At 44.8% G+C, this 19,633-nt stretch overlaps 1 protein-coding gene across 1 annotated transcript in view; it reads right to left on the bottom strand.

Moving 5' to 3' along the window:
- The window catches only part of CFAP161 (cilia and flagella associated protein 161), a 138,426-nt gene that overhangs the window by 89,061 nt on the left and 29,732 nt on the right, over nucleotides 1-19,633 (bottom strand). The window lies entirely within an intron of this gene.

Raw genomic sequence — 19,633 nt, 5'->3', positions numbered from 1 at the left:
CTCTTCTTACTCTAACTCCTGGGCCAGTGTAGGCTCCCTTGGGCTGGTGGTCTTTGCACTCCTTTTTAGGAATGACCTTCTCTTTGCTCTAGGAGCAGGTCCAAGGTCACCCTGACTGAGAAGCCTGTGCCTTTGTTGTTGTTCAGTTGCTAAGTCGTGTCCAACTCTTTGCAACCCCATGAACTGCAGTGCGCCAGGCTTCCCTGTCCTTCATCATCTCCCGGAGTTTGCCTCAGATTCATTCAGGACCCAAGTAAGCCCTCCTTTCTGCTTTGTCTGGCAACTTTGCTGGTTTAACCAGTAGACACACTGGCCCTCTGGAAGCAAATCTTCTGCTAACCTCACCCCCCCATCCTCTTAATTGCTCTGACTCTCTTTCTGATCTTCCATCACCCCTGACCCTCCACATGGAATGAGCTTCCCTTCAACAAATTGGGAGAAGTGACTTATCCCATCCAGGGATTTCAGATTGCAGGAAAGCCATTTCAGGACAGTTCCCCCGAACTGCATTTTATAAAGTCTGAGTATCCCATGAGATATTAATAGGTGATCTAAAATAAGCTCCACTGCTAAACCGGAGAAGACAGAGTTAAACTGAGTTCTTATCATTGCAAATCATCTCAGGGTTTTTCTTAGGTTAATATTTATTGTAAATATTATACTCTGAACTAATTTGAGGGTCTGTGTTTGTGGAAATCCTAGTTTCATGACTCCGAATTCTAGACATTTATAGGAGAGTTTGGGGAGAAATACTGCTCCGGGGTGAGGGGTCCCCAAGGAGTCACAGATTTCTTTCTCTGTTTCCCTTCCTTTCCCTGTTGTATTCCCAAAGCCCGGCTGGTGAAGGAAAGATGGCCGTGTTCCAGGATTAAGAGTCAAGCTCCTTCTGTGAAAAAAAGGAGAAGGAAGCCACCCAGTCCTTTGAACGGTTGGCAGTGAGACTGTGAACTTGCAGGGGGGAGGCAGACGAGGTAGAAAAGGGTGTGGTCTCCCTTTTGTTTTACTGTGATAGAAAACCCTCTGCTTAGAGATGCCTCTAGACTCCCAGGTTGCTAATGTCTCAAAGTCAAGAACAAAGTAGGTGGGAAGTCGAGAAAACTGGAAATGGGGCAGGAGAGGAGCACAGGGATAAATATAGTGATCTCATTCTAGACGCTCTTCTATTTGTCTCTCTTCCCTTCCTCTCTCCCTCCCTTGCTCTTTCAGTCCCAGTGTCTCTCCCACTCTCCCTCTCTCTCTGCCAATTACCCTAATGCTATTTGATTCTATTTCCCCAGTTGACATTGTCTTCTTAAGCCCAACAAAACTGCACTTATCTAGGGAGGGTGGGATGAATTGGGAGAGTAGCATTGACATATATATACTGCGCACATGTTAAGTCACTTCAGTCGTGTCTGACTCTTTGCGATCACATGGACTATAGCCCACCAGGTTTCTCTGTTTAAGGGGTTCTCCAGGCAAGAATACTGGAGTGGATAGCCTTTCTCTTCTCTGGGGGATCTTCTTGAGCCAGGGCTATATACACTCCCATGTGTAAAATAGATAGCTAGTGGGAAGCTGCTGAATAATGCAGGGAGCACATCTCAGTGCTCTGTGATGACTTAGAGGGATGGTATGGAGTGGGCAGAAGGGAGGTCCAAGAGGGGTCATATGTATACAGATGGCTAATTCACTTCCTTGTGCAGCAGAAACACAACATTATAAAGCAATTACACTCCAATTTAAAAAAAAACAAAAACAAAAAACTTCACTTATCTCACATTTAGGATTCACTTTGAACACTTTAGCAAAAAACAAACAAAAAAAGGAAAAGTGATCATGGAAATAGAAGTTGGGTGAGAAGACTTCATTGTATTTTTGTATTTTTAAAAGGTTCCATGATAATCAAAACCAAAAGTACCTTCCCCTCACTATGGGAAGAGGCTTACCTAGTATTCAGAGCTCTTATAAAAGGTTACAAAAGAACCCAAAATTTATAAAACAAAAAACCCAGAGAAACAAAAAGCCCAAATATGTTTGAGACTTTGGCGTTAATTATACAATTTTAAAGTCAAAGCTCTGGTGGTCATTGATAAGCAACTCATAGCAACTAGTTCTGCAGCTGCCTCCAGACACAGGTTGCAACATAACTCCAGGACCAAAGATGAGAAACTGCCTTCTGACACAGTGTTCCCCAAACTTTAGTGTACTGTTAAGCTTGTGTCGCATCACAAGTGTAAATTCTTTGCAACCTGGATTGTAGCCCACCAGGCTCCTCTGTCCGTGGGACTCACCAGGAAAGAAAACTGGAGTGGGTAGTCATTCCCTTCTCCAGGGGATTTTCCCAACCCAGAGATTGAACCCCGATCTCCCTCACTGAAGGCAGATTCTTAACGTCTGAGTCCAGAGTGAAGTCCTTAAACCTTTTTAGTTTTGTGAACTTGGAACAACACATTTAAACCTTTTTGTTTCAGTCAATGCTTACCATCTATGGAAGGGACCAATCTTTTTTTGTCCCCCTAATTTCTAACTTTAAAATTATTGTTCAAAATTCAAAAATTCCTTATGAGTAAACAAAACTTAAAACATTACATCTTTAAAAGACCTCTTCGATACGTCTGTTGAATTTATATTTCTGAAGTTATGAAAGCTTAAAACTACACTGAGGCTTCTGGAACAGTTACCATATATCTTACATATGCATGCATGCTAAGTTGCTCAGTCATGTCCCGATTCTTTTCAACCCCTTAGATCTAGACCTCTAGGCTCCTCTGCCCATGGAATTCTCCAGGCAAGAATACTGGAGTGGGTTGCCCTGCCCTCCTCCATGGGATCTTCCTGACCCAGGGATGGAACCCGCATCTTGTTTGTCTCCTGCATTGGCAGGTGAATTCTTTAACGCTAGCGCCACCTGGGAAGCCCATCTTACCTATGACTGGATGTTAATATGTCACTAGCTTTGGGGAAATGGGGCCAGGTCTTAAAGGGCCTGAGATTTTCCTAGGTCATAGCCTGGGAAGATGCAATCAGCTCTGGGATCCACTCAAACCTGTGTCTACCGCCCCCTCTCTATCACCCCATTCAAGGATTAGATCCTGGTTGTATTATTGAATGGGGAGGCAGGTAGGAGCATGGGGAGGATGCTTACATTTCACCTTTTCACCCATTTTTCTCTCTCTGAGCACCAAAGGGCTTTTAGATTCCATTTCTGTGTGCGCTTAGGCACTCAGTCACATCCAACTCTTTGCAACCTCATGGACTGTAGTATAACCTGCCAGGCTCCTTTGACCATGGGATTTCCCAGGAAAGAATACTAGATTGGGGTAGTCATTTCCTTTCAAAATGGTCAACATTGGAGGAAAAAAAAAAAACTTAAATAAAGAAAACAGGCTGACAAAGACTTATTGTCCTGTTCTGCAGGACTGGACAACATGGCCTTCTTGTTAAGGAAGCAGGGGAGGAGAAGGTTTCAGGGTCTCACGCCAGCAGGTAAATGCAGCAGCAGGGTATGGTGCACGCAATCACTTCCATTCACAAACCAGTGGCCAGAACTTGCCACATGTCTCCATGGAACCACCTAGGGACTGGGAGGTGGGGAACCACGTTCCAAGATGAGAGCAGTTACGGGTGAGGGCAAGAAGTGCATACCGGCGCAGGCTGAGTCACAATCACACGATTAGAATTTCACTGTTCGGGCCCTCCCAGTCCTCAAGCAGTTGGGTCACTTGAGATCCCCTGACCTCAGGACCACACCTACGTCTTGCTGACTCTCCTTTCCTACAAGCTGTGTTCTATGTCCAGTTACCCCCAGATTTTCTCTTCTCACCTCGACCTCCTTGGGGAGAAACTCCAGTTGTTTTGACTTCATTCCTGAACATCCTTTTGGGCAACCTGAGTGAAATTTGATTTGAGCAAGATGGCCCTGTTGGGGACAATTTAGAAGACAAGAAGGTAGGGTCTAGGAAAAAAGTGAAGCAGATGGCCAAGAAGCAGAAGCTTGAAGGATGGTGGAGACAGAAAGCAGACTAAGGAGAGGGAAGTGTCATGCTGGGGCCTTGCCGAGATGTTCCAAGAGTGGTCCTTGCACCAGCTTTGCCTGCATCACCAAGATCTCAGCCCCACCCTGTTCCACTGCTGAGTCAGAATCTGCATTTTCAACAAGATCTTCCAGGAGCTTCATGTGCACAGAACAGTTTGAGAAGCCCTGTATCAGAATCAGAACACTTCAGAACAGGTGCTGGGAGGGAAGACCTGGGAAAAATCTTTTTCTTTTTTCTTTCTGGCCCTGCCATCAGCTTGTGAGAACTGAATTCCCTGACCAGGGATTGAACCCATGCCCTCCACAGTGAAAGAACAAAGTCCTAACTGCTGAACCATCAGGGTATTCCCTGGAAAAGATCTTTGTTTGGGGGTGGTTTTTTAAAAAAACTAATTTTATTTATTTATTTTTGGCTATGTTGGGTCTTTGTTGTTGTGCAGGCTTTGATCCAGTTGCAGTGCCCGGGGCTTCTCATTGCAGAGGCCTCTCTTGTTGCAGAGCACAGGCTCTAAAGCACAGGCTCAGCAGTCACGGTGCATGGTCTTAGTTGCTCAGTGACATGTGGGATCCTCCCAGATCAAGGGTAGAACCTGTGTCTCCTGCATTGAGAGGTGGACTCCTCACCACTGAGCCATCAGGGAAGTCTCTGAAAAAGACCTTTGAAACTCAGTGTGAACTGGCAGACAGAATTCAGCCACCCCATATCTCAAAAACAAAGAAGCATTAAACAGAGGGTATGGAGACTGCCAGTGGTGGTGGCATCATATACATATTTTCAGCAGCAAAACACAATGAAATTACCAGCATCCTGTTAAATCCAAGGAGGAAAGAAATTCTGAAAAGTTTTTACGAAGAGTTAGTCGCTCAGTCACATCAGACTCTTTGCGACCCCATGGACTGCAGCATGTCAGGCTCCTCTGTTCTTGGGATTTTCCAGGCAAGAATAGTGGAGTGGGTTGCCATTTCCTTCTCCGGGATGCCATTTCCTTCTCCACTTTTACCAAGTATGCAGAGATGAACTGGAATTACATATGTAACACTTAACATTGCTGATTATGACATGCCATCTCATGTTACTGACATCCTCCTGATTTAGCACTGTGTTGGAGTAAAAGCGCAGAGGATGAGATGGTTGGATGACATCACCGACTCAATGGACCTGAGTTTGAGCAGACTCCAAGAGATGGTGAAGCACAGAGAAGCCTGGTGTGCTACATACAGTCCATGGGATCACAAAGAATTGGACATGACTGAGCAACTGAACAGCAAGCACAAGAGTGTAAGTGTTGTCATGACTTCCCAAGGTCCACTTGCATCTTTAGCCCTTATGTTGTCCTCTTTTTCCTTAAGTATAAGCTCCCATTGGAGGTGCCAGGGTCAAATTATTCCTCCCGCCCCCACTGATTGAAGAAGAAGAGGTTACAGCATTCGGTTTTGTCCCTTTCAAACCCCCAACTTTCTTTTTGCCAACTCCCCAGGTTTCCTTTCTCCAGACTGCAAGCACGGGTGGCCCTTGACTCTATACCATTACACTTCTCCATTTTAAGAGATCACAACCCCAAATTGACAAAATAGTCTTCACTTTTTCACTTGGTTGGTTACATCTAAGTCGTGGGCAACTTGAGAACAGCCCACACGAACAGATGAAAGGCAAACCAATTTCTCTCAAAGGCTGCTCTCTGCACTCCTAATTGCCAGGCTCATTTCAGTCTTTGGTTTGAAGAACCACTTTACATTGTCATAGAGATATAAATATAGATGTAGATGTACACATTTATTTATTCATACGTGCATATATGAATGGGGAAGATTCATATATGGGAAAGATTGAGGGCAGGAGGAGAAGGGGACGACAGAGGGTAAGACGGTTGGGTGGCATCACCAACTCAATGGACATGAGTTGGAGCAAGCTCTGGGAGACAGTAAAGGACAGGGAAGCCTGGCACGCTGCAGTCCATGGAGTTGCAGAGTCAGACACTACTGAGAGACTGAACAACATGGATACAGGACATGTTTCTCACCGTATGGGAAAATCCAGGGCTCAGTGAAAATGACACCAGGACTTCCCTGGAGGTCCAGTGGTTAGAACTTCACACTCTCACTCCTATGGCCCTAGGTTCAATCATGGTTGGGGAACTAAGATCCTGCAAGCCATGTGGTGTGGCCAAAAAATAAAACATGAAAATAACACCAACGCACCTAAAGATGTGGAGCAGAACAGTGGAGAGAAAATTCCTTCAGCATTCAAGGCTCTAAGACTGGAGCATTCCTGAGGCCTAGTCACACCATCTGGTTTGGGACTCAGCCTTTCTTAGAGACCATGGGCCAACCCTGTTTTGTATGAACTCATTGAAGCTTGGTTTCTGTTGCCTGGAACCAAGAGACCAAAGCCATTCTCTGAGGCCCCACTTCTCCCTTCTCTCTGGATAGGCTCCTAGCCTGTATAACATGTGATGTCACTGGAGCATTTTTATTTTTTTAATTATTTGGCTGTGCCAGGACTTAGCTGTAGCACAGGGGATCTTTGATCTTTGCTGTGGCATGAAGGATGATCTTCAGTTGTGGCATGTGGGATCTAGCTCCCTGACCAGGGATTGAACATGGGCCCCCTGCATTGGGAGGGTGGAGTCTTTGCCACTGGACCGTGAGGGAAGTCCCTGGAAGATTTTAAACAGAGTGGAAATAGAAGCATGACAACTTGCATTCATATTCTGATGCCAGTCTTGGAATTAACCCATACATAGATTAAGGAAAGAAAAGCTTTGTCCCTCCACCAATCTTACAGACCAAAACAAGCTAGCCAGTGGGAGTTGGAGGGGTGGGGGCTGGAACATGTGAGCAGCTCTGCTTGTCTGTCACCATCTGCAGAACAACTCAGATACATACCCTGCTAAAGTCAGGCAAGAGGGCATCTCTGGGTCACACTCTAAAACATTTCCACTGGAAGCCTTGTGATGTGGGAGAGGGAGGCATGCCTTTGCTTCTGGGGCTGGGTCAGTCTGGGAAGTGGAGAGAATGTTTCTGGAGGATCTCCATGTGCCAGCCTTTGTGCATTGTCTCAACTGGCAATCTTGTGGCTTGCATACGTCGTGGTGTTGAGGGTGGAATCACTGTGTTCCTTCTTTTCCTTCAGGAGGAAATGCAAACTCAGTGACATGGTCAAGGTCACCTAGCAGTAAATGGCAGAGGTAGAATTTGAACCCAGATCTGTTAGACTCCTGGGCTTCCCAGGTGGTGCTAGTGGTAAAGAACCCGCCTGCCAATGCAGGAGACTTAAGAGATACAGATATGGATTCGATCCCTGGGTCAGGAAGATTCCCTGGAGGAGGGCACGGCAACCCACTCCAGTGTTCTTGTCTGGAGAATCCCATGGACAGAGGAGCCTGGCAGGCTGTGGTCCCTGGGGTCACAAAAAATAGGACATGACTGAAGCGACTGAGCATGCACATGGACGTGCAGTGAGACTCCAGGCCCCTTCTCTTCCCATACAGCAGTGCTCCTTAAACTGTACCATGCATACAGAGCACCTGGGGACCTTGTGCAAACGTACCTTCTGACGCAGCAGATCGAAGCCTTAGGGCTGGGACTGAGTCCACATTTCTTCTCTTTTCTTAAAAAGGTATTTTATTATTTGTTTTAATTGGAGGATGAGTCCACATTTCCAACAAGCTGTCTGGGGATGTCGATGCTGCCCATCTCCAGATCCACCTTGGATGACAAAACTTTAGAGGACAACCTGGCCCTGAGAACTGCAGGTCCCCTAGCATTAGGAGCAATCCTAGGGAGGGACTTTGACTTTCGTGGATCGTGGAATCCGTTGGTAGAGGTTGGAGCTGATTTTGCAGAGCTCTTGTGGGGTAGGGAGGCCTCCAGCTAACATCTGGGCTACATAAGTATTTAGTTGTACAGAACACAACTCTTTTTTTTAAATTTCCTAAGATGCAAAGGAGTTTGAAAATTCCTTTTTTTTTTTTTTTTTGGCTACAAGCTAGAGTTTCCCTGGAGAGAGAAGACATCTCCTGCCCAACCCTGAGTCTTTTGGAGCTTGTTTGGACTCCCCGGCTCTCCGTGGTCTGTGGGCACCCAGCTAGCAGCGAGCTGTGGCAGAAACTGTTTGACCTCGTCACATCCCTCCCCCACAGCATGATTTTTGAAATGTTAAAAATTATAGCAGTTATGCAAATGGAGAGATGGAATTGTGAGGGATGGATTAGTACAATGGAGCACATGTCATAAACCCAGGGAATAGTCCAACTTTTCAGAAAAAAAAAATTTTTTTAAACTGGGGGGAGCCACATATTCCAGAAGGGGACTAAGGAGTAGGCAAAGAAATGTGACCCGGGGATACCCCTAGCTTAGAGTCTAGGAACCTAAAAAGACTGTTGGCAGCTCTTTGCTGTGATGGGTGTGGTCCCTCTCCTGACAGCTCCAATACGCTGCTCAAGGACAAAAGTGGCTTTGACTTGCATCTTAAAAAATACCATGTTTCTATGGCTTTCTTTCATGACACGAAATGTAAACTCATCTCTCATCTACAGTTTTAACCCCATCTCCCAACTTGATTCATAGCTGCCACTTAAAATTCAACCTGTCAGAACCCAAGCACATGTTTGGCAGCATCTGTGTAAACTGAATGCGTACACGCCCCATGACCCAGCAAGTCCACTGCTCGTCATGTGTTCGTGTGCACGAAAAGACACAAATGAGGCTGCTCCTAGAAGCCATAGTTCTGAAGGCTCCGAATGAGGAGTGACTCAAATGTCTACATGGCAACAGCAGATTAACTAAATGGATTAGGCTAAAATTTTTCACAGCAGGTTATGAACATCTTTCTATGTCCATCTATTTCTACATCTAAAATTTCTTTTAGTTGGAGGATAATTGTTTTTACAATGTTGTGTTAGTTTCTGCTGTACAACTTTGTGAATCAACTATACGTATAAACATATATCCCCTCCCTTCTGGACCTCCCTCCACTACTCCCCCCATCCTACCCCTCTGGGTCATCACAGAGCACCCAGCTGACTTCCCTGTGCTATACAGAACCTTCCCCTAGCTGCTAAATTTATAGAGTGGAATTTTGGGACTGAGCGATCTGTAATTATATGCAACCCTATAAATGGATTTCACAACCATGGAGTGATAGGCAAATGTAATTGAAGGTTTGGGAAGTCAGGATGGTGGTCTCCTCAGCAAACAAAGAGAGGGAAAGGCTGGGGGCACAGAGGGAAGGGTGCTGGGTGCTGGCCATAGTCAGTGACCTGTTCTGGATGCTGGTTGTACAAGTGTGTTCGCTGTGTGGATTCATCCAGGTGTAGACTCTGGAGGTGTGTACTTTTCATGCAGAGATGTTATATTTGCATTGAAAAGTTTACTTCGGAAAAGAAAACGCTGCACACACCCCTCTAAATCAAAACCTCCTTTCCTTGAATGATCACAAAGCAGCCCCTAGAAGGTATCTGAGTCCAGCTTCCCCTGCCTGGCCTACAGTCCAACTAGGCAGACTCTTCCATGGGACTGGCCTCTGTCTCCTCCTCTTCCTGCCTCCCAGCCACTTCCCCAGTGGGGGCCTCAGCTCCTCGGACTTGTTATGAATGAAATCACTAGCCTCCCCGCTTCCTGTCTCTCCCTCCTGCAACTTCCAAAGTGATTGTTCTACATCCCTGCTTTCATCACGACCCTTCCTTTGCAAATCTGCAATGCCCACACCCCCACCATCATGGCCATCAAGTCCAGGATAAAACCCAGTCCCTCTGCAAGGCACTCAAGTACCCCTCTTTATACAATCAGATCACAAGGTCCCTTCCAACTGCACCCATCCCGTGCTCCCTAATGACCCAGTTCACCAGCCAATCTCCTGGTTGTCACTGTGCCTGCCATGTTTGCTGCCTACATTCCAAGCAAGCGAGAGAGCCCAGGTCCCCTCAATCTTGTTCATTCTTCCCAGAAGCACCAAGTCAGATCTCTTTAACCTTTCTGGTGTGAATTTGACCTTAGCCTCATCCTGTCCCTCTCTCCCCTGAGCATCAATCATCTGTACTTACTCGCCCAAACCATTCAGAGGGGAGCTCCTGGAAAGGGGCTGGAGAGGAAAAAAAAAAAACTTTTGACCTTTTTTTCACCCAGACACCCAATTGGATTCTGAAACTTCAAAATACACAAAAAGTAAACTCAGCAGAGAGAAAACTGCGCACTGACGACTGAAGATGACACAGCACGAGCGTTTCCTCCAGCTACACAATGGAGAAGCTGAGTAATATTCAGAATTCACTAAATGACAGGGACTAAGATCACAGGGCTATAAGGTCAGCTGAAGCTCGGTTGCCATATTTTTCCTTCCTCTTGGGTAAAGCCTCTCTGAGAAAACCCCCTCGCTTTTTCAGAGAACCGAAGCTGGAGTCACTGCCCTGGGAAGTTCCTGGCCTGCCAGGCAGGGCTGAGCACTTCTCACCCCTTCTTCTGGGGTCAGGAGGCAGCAGTACTTGAGACAGAATGAGGCAATACTGGCAGAGTAGCAGCCAAGGAAGCTGAAGGAAAACCGGAAAACCATCCCACTAGCAGTCACAGCCCTGAGCTCGAAAGGAAGCTAGTTAAGCACTAATTTGCATGCAAACAATCGGGGGCAGAACGGAATTTCTGAACCTGCCTGGATGCTCCTCCACAGAATGTAATTAACATCCACAAACCAGAAAAAGGCCCTTTTTTTTCTGGACCAGAAGGGGGTCCTTAAGTAGGTAAACACTGGAGTCCAGATAATTCTGACTCTCCTGTTCGTTTGCTGTGTGATCTTGGACAAGTTGCCTCAAGTCTCTGATTGCTCTTCTGAAAGATGGTGATGACAACGTGCCTATTCATAGAGGTGTTGTATAAAATGAGAATGTATATAAAGAGCCCCACATAAGGCAAGAACTTGTATAGTACAAAACCTCTCTCATACTTTTGCTTCCTTTATCCTACATCCTTGCAAACCATGAAGCCTTTGAGAAAATTTGGGAGGTGAAAGTGAAGAGGGTAGCACAAGCAAGAGTCTTTCAGCAGAGTTGGCCCTAAGGGGCAGACTCCTGGATGGAACTGACCGTGAGAGTGTTAGTCACTCAGTCGCCTTCGACTCTTTTCAACTCCGTGGGATTTCCCAGGCAAGAATACTGGAGTGGGTTGCCATTTCCTCCTTCAGGGGATCTTCCTGACCCAGGGATGGTACCTGGGTCTCCTGCATTGCAGGCAGGAAAGCCCTAAGACGGATTATTCTATTTCTAAATATCTCTCCCTTTACATTGTCACATTATCTGAAAATCTACCCATTTATTGGGTATCCTTTTAATTTTTTTTATTATTTGTCTGCTCTGTGTCTTAGTTTTGGCACTCGGTGCTCTGTGACAACCTAGAGGGGTGGGATAGGGGTGAGAGATGGGAGGGAGACTCAGGAGGGAGGGGACATGTGTATACCCTACAGAGGATTCATGTTGATGTATGGCAGAAATCAATACATTATAAAACAACAATCCTCCTATTAAAAAGCAATTTAACAACAAAAAGAATGGTGGGCAGCCCAGGGATCCTGAGCAGTAGTTTGTCTACATTTTCCACAGGCAAAATGCACTTGAAACTGCACTTTTTCCAAGGATTTTGTGGTCAAGACCTTATGTGGCTCATCCTGGAGTATCCCCATGAAAACATAAAATTGCAGGAGGGGAAAGATACACACTTGTGACAGAAAAAAAAAAAAAAATGTAGTGGAGGGACTTCCCTGGTGGTCAAGTGGTTAAGACTCCGCCTTCCAATGCAGGGAGTGCAGGTTCTATCCCTGGTCGGGAGCTAAGATCCCACATGCGATGATGCCAAAAAATCAGAATATGAACAACAGAAATACTTAACAAATTCAACAAAGACTTTAAAAATGGTAAATATAAAAAAAATCTTTAAAAAAATGGGAGTTAAGAGAAGGTTGCGGGGTGGAAGGGTGTGGTTGGGGGAAGTAGTTACTTTATAAACACAACACCAAAGGTTAAACTCTTGGAAACAAAGAGATCATTCTGTCTTTTTTGAGATTGCATCCAAGTACAATGGCACCCTGCTCCAGTGCTCTTGCCTGGAAAATCCCATGGACGGAGGAGCCTGGTAGGCTGCAGTCCACAGGGTCGCTAAGAGTCGGGCACGACTGAGCGACTTCACTTTCACTTTTCACTTTCATGCATTGGAGAAGGAAATGGCAACCCACTCCAGTGTTCTTGCCTGGAGAATCCCAGGGATGGCGGAACCTGGTGGGCTGCCGTCTATGGGGTCACACAGAGTCAGACACGACTGAAGTGACTTAGGAGCAGCAGCACTGCATTTCGAACTCTTTTGTTGATTATGATGGCTACTCCATCTCTTCAAAGGGATTCTTGCCCACAGTATAGATATAATGGTCATCTGAGTTAAATTCACCCATTCCAGTCCATTTTAGTTCACTGATTCCTAAAATGTGGATGTTCACTCTTGCCATCTCCTGTTTGACCACTTCCAATTTACCTTGATTCATGGACCTAACATTCCAGGTTCCTATGCATATTGTTCTTTACAGCATCGGACTTTACTTCCATCACCAGTCACATCCACAACTGGGTGTTGTTTTTGCTTTGCCTCCATCTCTTCATTCTTTCTGGAGTTATTTCTCCACTGATCTCCAGTAGCATAATGGGCACTTACCGACCTGGGGAGTTCATCTTTCAGTGAGTGTCCTATCTTTTTCATTCCAATCCCAAAGAAAGGCAATGCCAAAGAATGTTCAAACTACCGCACAATTGCACTCATCTCACACACTTAGGAAAGTAATGCTCAAAATTCTCCAAGCCAGGCTTCAACAGTATGTGAGCCATGAACTTCCAGATGTTAAAGATGGATTTAGAAAAGGCAGAGGAACCAGAGATCAAACCGCCAACATCTGCTGGATCACTGAAAAAGCACAAGAGTTCCAGAAAATCATCTATTTCTGCTTTATTGACTATGCCAAAGCCTTTGACTGTGCAGATCACAACAAACTATGGAAAATTCTTAAAGAGATGGGAATACCAGACCACCTGACCTGCCTCTTGAGAAATCTGTATGCAGGTCAAGAAGCAACAGTTAGAACTGGACATGGAACAACAGACTGGTTCCAAATAGGAAAAGGAGTACATCAAGGTTGTATATTGTCACCCTGCTTATTTAACTTATATGCAGAGTACATCATGCAAAATGCCAGGCTGGATGAAGCACAAGCTGGAATCAAGATTGCTGGAAGAAATATCAATAACCTCTATGCAGATGACACCATCCTTATGGCAGAAAGCAAAGAACTAAAGAGCCTCTTGATGAAAGTCAAAGAGGAGAGTGAAAAAGTTGGCTTAAAACTCAGAATTCAGAAAACTAAGATCATGGCATCTGGTCCCATCACTTCATGGCAAATAGATGGGGAAATAAAGGGAACAGTGAAAGCCTTTATTTTTTTTTGATGGGGGGGGGGGGGGTGCTCCAAAATCACTGCAGATGGTGATTGCAGCCATGAAATATAAAGATGCTTGCTCCTTGGCAGAAAAGCTATGACCAACCTAGACAGCATATTAAAAAGCAGAGACATTACTTTGCCAACAAAGGTCCATCTAGTCAAAGCTATGGTTTTTCCAGTTGTCATGTACAGATATGAGACTTGGACCATAAAGAAAGCTGAGCGCCAAAGAATTGATGCTTTTGAACTGTGGTGTTGGAGAAGACTCTTGAGAGTCCCTTGGACTGCAAGGAGATCCAAATAGTCAATCCTGGAGGAAATCAGTTCTGAATATTCATTGGAAGGACTGATGCTGAAGCTGAAATTCCAATACTTTGGCCAACTGATTTGAAGAACTGACTCATTTGAAAAGACCCTGATGCTGGGAAAGGTTGAAAGCAGGAGGAGGAGGGGAGGACAGAGAATGAGACAGTTGGATGGCATCACCAACTCAATGGGCATGAGTCTGAGCAAGATCTGGGAGCTGGTGATGGACAGGGAAGCCTGGTGTGCTGCAGTCCATGGGGTTGCAAAGAGTTGGACATGACTGAGTGACTGAACTGAACTGAACTGAACTGAAGGTTAAAGTTCTCATTCTCACAAGTATCCTTCTAAAGAAATCTGATAAAACCCCCTTATTAGAACTTGACCTAAGCCTTCAGACTCAAAAAACCAAAATTAGCTTATTTTGCTTTTCTTTGCATTTGACCATGACCTCACTTTTCCTTGGGCAACACCCTAAAGCAGTTCATGTCTCCTCTTTGAGCTTCAAGTTCCTTATCTGTGAAATAGGGCTTAAAAACACTGACCTCCCAGAGCTTTAAAAGGTTTAAATGAAATGATGTAGGTAATGAGTTTGGAGATTCCTTACACACAGCTGGTGGGAGCTATATTGTTTCTATTAATAGCCATTTCCAATGTCAACCAAATGGCTCCTCATTAAAAAGCTCCTCCTTTTAAAAGCTCTTCATTTCTCAATCCGTCTTTGCAAGAAGTGTGGATTCCGGAATTCCCAGGGGTTCAGTGGTTAGGACTCTGTACTTCCATTGCAGGGGGCATAGATTCAATCCCTGGTTGGGGAACTAAGGCCCTGAAAAAGCTAAGCAGTGCAGCAAAAAAAAAAAAAAAGAAAGAAAGAAAAGAAAAAGAGGAAGAAGCCTGGACCCTGCTCCTTCATCAGTAATTTGTTTTGTACAAAGCTATCATCCTAGAGTCCAAGGTCAGAAATGGACCCTGGGCAACCACAATGCCTTCCAGTATGTCCCATAGAAACTGTCCCAGATTGCTAGACATAATTAGACACCTAAAAAAGGAAAGTATACACTCATGCTCACCCACACCCTTCAACTATTTAAGGGGCATAGAACAGCACCATTAGAAGGAACCTAATCCAATGACCTCATTTAAAGATGAGAAAACCGAAGCCTAGAAAAGAACTTACCTAAGATCATGTCATCTTGTGAGGGCAAGCCCTGATTAGAACCCTTGTCTTTGACTCCCAGAGAGCAGTGAGTTCATCTTTTAAGTGTTGGTGGGTCCTAAGAAGGAAGATTTTTGGGAAACCACTTTCGGAGATAACTGGAGTAATCTCTCTCTTGAAATTAGAGCTGGTTGCCTCTCTACCTAGACTCAGCTACTTGAAGGCGGGAGCCAAGTTCAATTATTTCTCCACCAATGCCTTGTACTGACTAAATACGTGTTTCAAAGTGTAGAGACAGTTTCTGTACAACAGATAGTTAAAATAAAGCTGTTCACTTATTTCTAGAAATCTATCCAATGACCAGAATGATGAAGGAAAGTCACTCATAAAGATGTCCGTGCAAGGACTACATTATTGACAAGAAATAACCAAGAGGGGAATTCCCTGGTGGTCCAGTGGTTATGGCTCTGCACTCCCTGCAGGAGACAGAGTTCCCTCTCTGGTTGGGGAGCTAAAATCCTGCATGCTGAGTGGCATGGCCAAAAAATAAAATTAAATTAAAAAAAATTTTTTTAAATAACCAAAATATCTAACTAGGAGGGAATGACCAATTACGTTAGTATACCCATGCTACAGAAAGTGTATTTAAATAATTTTATTTAACTTAATTTTAACAAAATGAGAAAATATTAAGAGAAGAGTTTACAAAATAATGTTTTTAAAACAAGTAACCATGTTAAAGAACATGTATAAAAAAATTATTGGAAAGATACACACCAGAAACAAAGAGCCCTTATTCCTAGGTAGTGGGCTATAGGGATTTCTTTTCCTTAGACTTTTTGGTGTCTTCTACACTGTCTACGGTGGGACTTTCCTGGTGGTTCAGTGGTTCAGAATGCGCCTGGCAATACAGGAACACCTGGTTCAATCCCTGGTCCAGGAGAATTCCACATGCCTTGGGGCATCTAAGCCCAGGTCCACAGCTATTGAGCTTGCGCTCTAGAGCCCATGCGACTACGAACTGCAAGGAAGAGTAGCCCCACCTCTCTGCAACCAGAGGAAGCCCAAGCAGCGACAAAGACCCAGCATGGTGATACATAAATAAAAATAGTCTACAGTAAGCATTTTATGACAGAAAAAAGTCACTGTAAAAGGAACAATGGAGAAGCTACTTTTTAGAATATGTGGACCAGATCTCACTGCACCAGGGAACGATCAACACGCCAGAGAAACTTAACTGCTCCCCAAATGACACGTGCTCCTCTGTATTCCTAGGCTTCTCACAGTTAGGGCACATGACTACTTCTGCTCAGCCACTTTGAGTCACTTCTGGCTGAATCACTGAAGAACTAGCTGCCTACTTCTTTCTCTGCTGCAGGAACAGAGATCATTAGTACTTGATGGTGGAGACTACACCAGCCTGGGTGCTTGAGGGACTGTGTGGACCGCAACACTTCCCTCTTCTCCACATCCTATTTGAATGCATGTGTGCTCAGTCATGTCTAACTCTTTGTGACCCCATGGACTGTAGCCCACCAGGCTTCTCTGTCCATGGGATTCTCCACACAAGAATACTGGAGTAGATTGGCATGCCCTCCTCCAGGGGATATTCTGGACCCAGGGATCAAACCTGTGTCTAGGATGAGGAATTAACGTTTTTTTTTTAAAGATTCACATCTAATTTATTAATTTTGCTATGGACCATTTTTAAAGTTTTTACTGCACTTGTTACAGCATTGCTTTAGTTTTGGCTGAGAGGCCTGTGGGATCTTAGCTCGCTGGCCAGGGATCGAACACCTACCCCCTGCACTGGAAGGGGAAGTCCTAACCACTGGACCACCAGGGAAGTCCCAGGAAATAAACTTTAGTGGTTAAGACATAATGATTTTCAGTTTTAAATTGTGACCTAGTCCAGTATTTCTCAAACACTGCCCCATCACTTGGCCCCTCTTATGAATGCCAATACCCGAGGTATCTCAAACAATCCAATCAGAATCTCCACTGGTAGAACCCAGGCATCAATGTACAGATATTTTTAATTCCTCAAGTGAATCCAATGTGCAGCCAAAGTTGAGAATGGGGGCCTGCTCCAGAGGTTCTCAAAAGTGTGGACCCCAGCACAGCATCAGCATCACTGTGGAACTCCTGTGTGCAAGCATGCCAAGTCCCCTCAGTCATGTCTGACTCTGTGACCCCATGAACTGCAGTCTGCCAGGCTCCTCTGTCCATGAGATTCTCCATGCAAGAATACTGGAGTGGGTTCCCATCTGCATCAGCAGGTGGGTTCTTTATCACCGAACCACCAGGGAAACCCCAACAATAAATTTATTAATAAAACTAAGCAGTGGTTTTGTTATAACAAGGTATGTCATGGCTCTTTAGAAGTGCTTCTTTGCTTGGATTTACCTTTGAAAGAATTTTTACATATACTTTTTCAAAAATGATTGTACTAACTCAAACACGTTCCTAAAGAAAAACCCTAGAACTCAAAATATTGCATGAGTGGTCAAGGTCAGTGGTTCTGACTTTAGCATCAGAACCAAAGGTTTTGATGTAACCGTTAGCATCAAATTACTACAATTCTCATGTTCTTCTACTTCTTCCCATGGCCCAATTTTATCTAGGCCGCAAGGCTTAGTTATTTCATCTATAGTATAATTCACATATTTCCCCAATCTTCAATAGTGAAGGTCAGAGCATGTTTATAAGAATGTCCGTATACCCGTGGTGGATTCATGTTGATGTATGGCAAAACCAATACAATATTGTAAAGTAATTAGCCTCTAATTAAAATAAATAAATTTAAATTAAAAAAAAAAAACAATGTCCATAAGGAAGGCCTATTTATAAAGACAGAGTTATGTTCAGTCTGACTCCCCACCCCAACTCCAGAAGAAGCCACCACGACTTTCAAGGGACAGAGTATATGTCTTCTAGAAGACAAGTCACCAAGTACAATCTTAATACAGTTTTAAAATCACCTTCAGTTATGAGTTGGTGGATTGTCAGGGAACTGAGTATGAGATCTTCCCTTCTGGTGGGGGTAGCAGGGGGTAAGGCCTGAAACTGATGCTAATAGATGAGCTTATAAGTATAAAGGGAGGCAGAGAGATGCTTGTTGAGTAATTCAAGGGCTGCTGAGTCCAGATTTCTTTTTTATTCTCTTTTGGCCAAGCCACACAGCATACGGCATTTTAGTTTCCCAATCAGGGATCAAACACTTGCCCCTGCAATGAAAGTGTAGAGTCTGAACCACTGGACCATCAGGAAAGTCTTTTGAGTCCAGATTTCTGTTCCAATATGTTTTGCCCCCAAACACCACCTCAGGTTTACTCCTCAGCCTTCCAGGATTTGAGGGTTTCAGGGATCACTACCCAAGTGCAAGTTATGTTCTACAAGCATCAATCTTCTTTGAGCCTAGGGAGTGGGTCTTTTGTATCACTGATGCCTGACCCCAGGGTGGGGCTTTGGGAGGGAGCTGCTGGCTGAAATGGCTCAAGCAGATCCAGGCTGGCAGTGGAGAGGAGCCTGGTATACTAGCAGGGTCCACTGGATAGGAAGAGAGGCAGCCATGGGTCAGGCGGTCAGGCAGTGAGCAGAGAAGAACTTCCCTCTGAGAAATCAAGGAAGTTGTTCTAAGAAGGTCAGCAAGCCTGCCTCTGCTGCTAGGGGCTAATCTCTGAGTATCAGGATGCAGGCATCCTGGGATAGGAAAGAGTTGGAGTGTCTGGGGAGAGGGCAGGGCAGTGCAAAGACAGAAAGCACAGCCTTCCACCAGTACAGAATGGTGAATGAGTATGACATCTGTCCAGAATCCAGTCTTTCTTTTTTATTCATTTTCAGAATCCAATCTTAACAAAGCTGTTCTGTTGTCTGTGTATGTGGTATGATGTGATGTTTGTGTGTGTGAGTGTGTGTGTGCTCAGTCATGTCCAACTCTTTTGGGACCCCATGGACTGTAGCCCAGCAGGTCCCTCTGTCCATGGAATTCTCCAGGCAACCATACTGGAGTGGGTTGCCAGACCCAGGGATCAAACCCAGGTGTCCTGCAGTTGGCAGGCGGATTCTTTACCACTGACCCACTGGGGAAGTCCTCATGTATGTGATATAACTCTAGCAAATGAACTAACCACACACACACACAAATAATATAAAAATGAAAGCACAGACTTCAACTGCTCACAGTCACCCTTTCAGACTGAAAATGGTGATTCCTCCTTTGCCTGGGGAACCAGACCCTACATCATGTCTGAGCCCTGTGGTGAGTTTTTTACATGCTTAAAGTGAGACCATTGACAACATTATTCTTTTCACTTAGTCTTCTCTGCAGTTTTCAAAATTGACCCCACAGTCTGAGAGAAGCCACGTCACTTGGAGACCATCACACCAAGGCCCCACACCACAGCTGCTCAGTTTGTGACAAAAGGCTTCTGGCCACACCCATGTTCAGTCACACCCAGTGCTCTTATGATCCATGTCACGTCACCAGAAAGGGGACACGATCAACTCAGTTCAGTGTTTGTCGAAATTGTCATGGCAATTCACCGTGGTCATGGTAACCCTATCTGCTTATTACTCCACTGAAACTGGAACGTCCTTGCTGGAAGGGAAAAGTTAAGTAAATAGATAGAATGCCTTTGTTTTAAACCATTCCTTTAATTTTGATAAGACAGCCATCATTTTATATTTT

The sequence above is a fragment of the Bos indicus genome, chromosome 21 (assembly GCF_029378745.1).
Source record: "Bos indicus isolate NIAB-ARS_2022 breed Sahiwal x Tharparkar chromosome 21, NIAB-ARS_B.indTharparkar_mat_pri_1.0, whole genome shotgun sequence".
Lineage (NCBI taxonomy): Eukaryota > Metazoa > Chordata > Mammalia > Artiodactyla > Bovidae > Bos > Bos indicus.
This window is presented reverse-complemented; position numbering and strand designations above follow the sequence as displayed.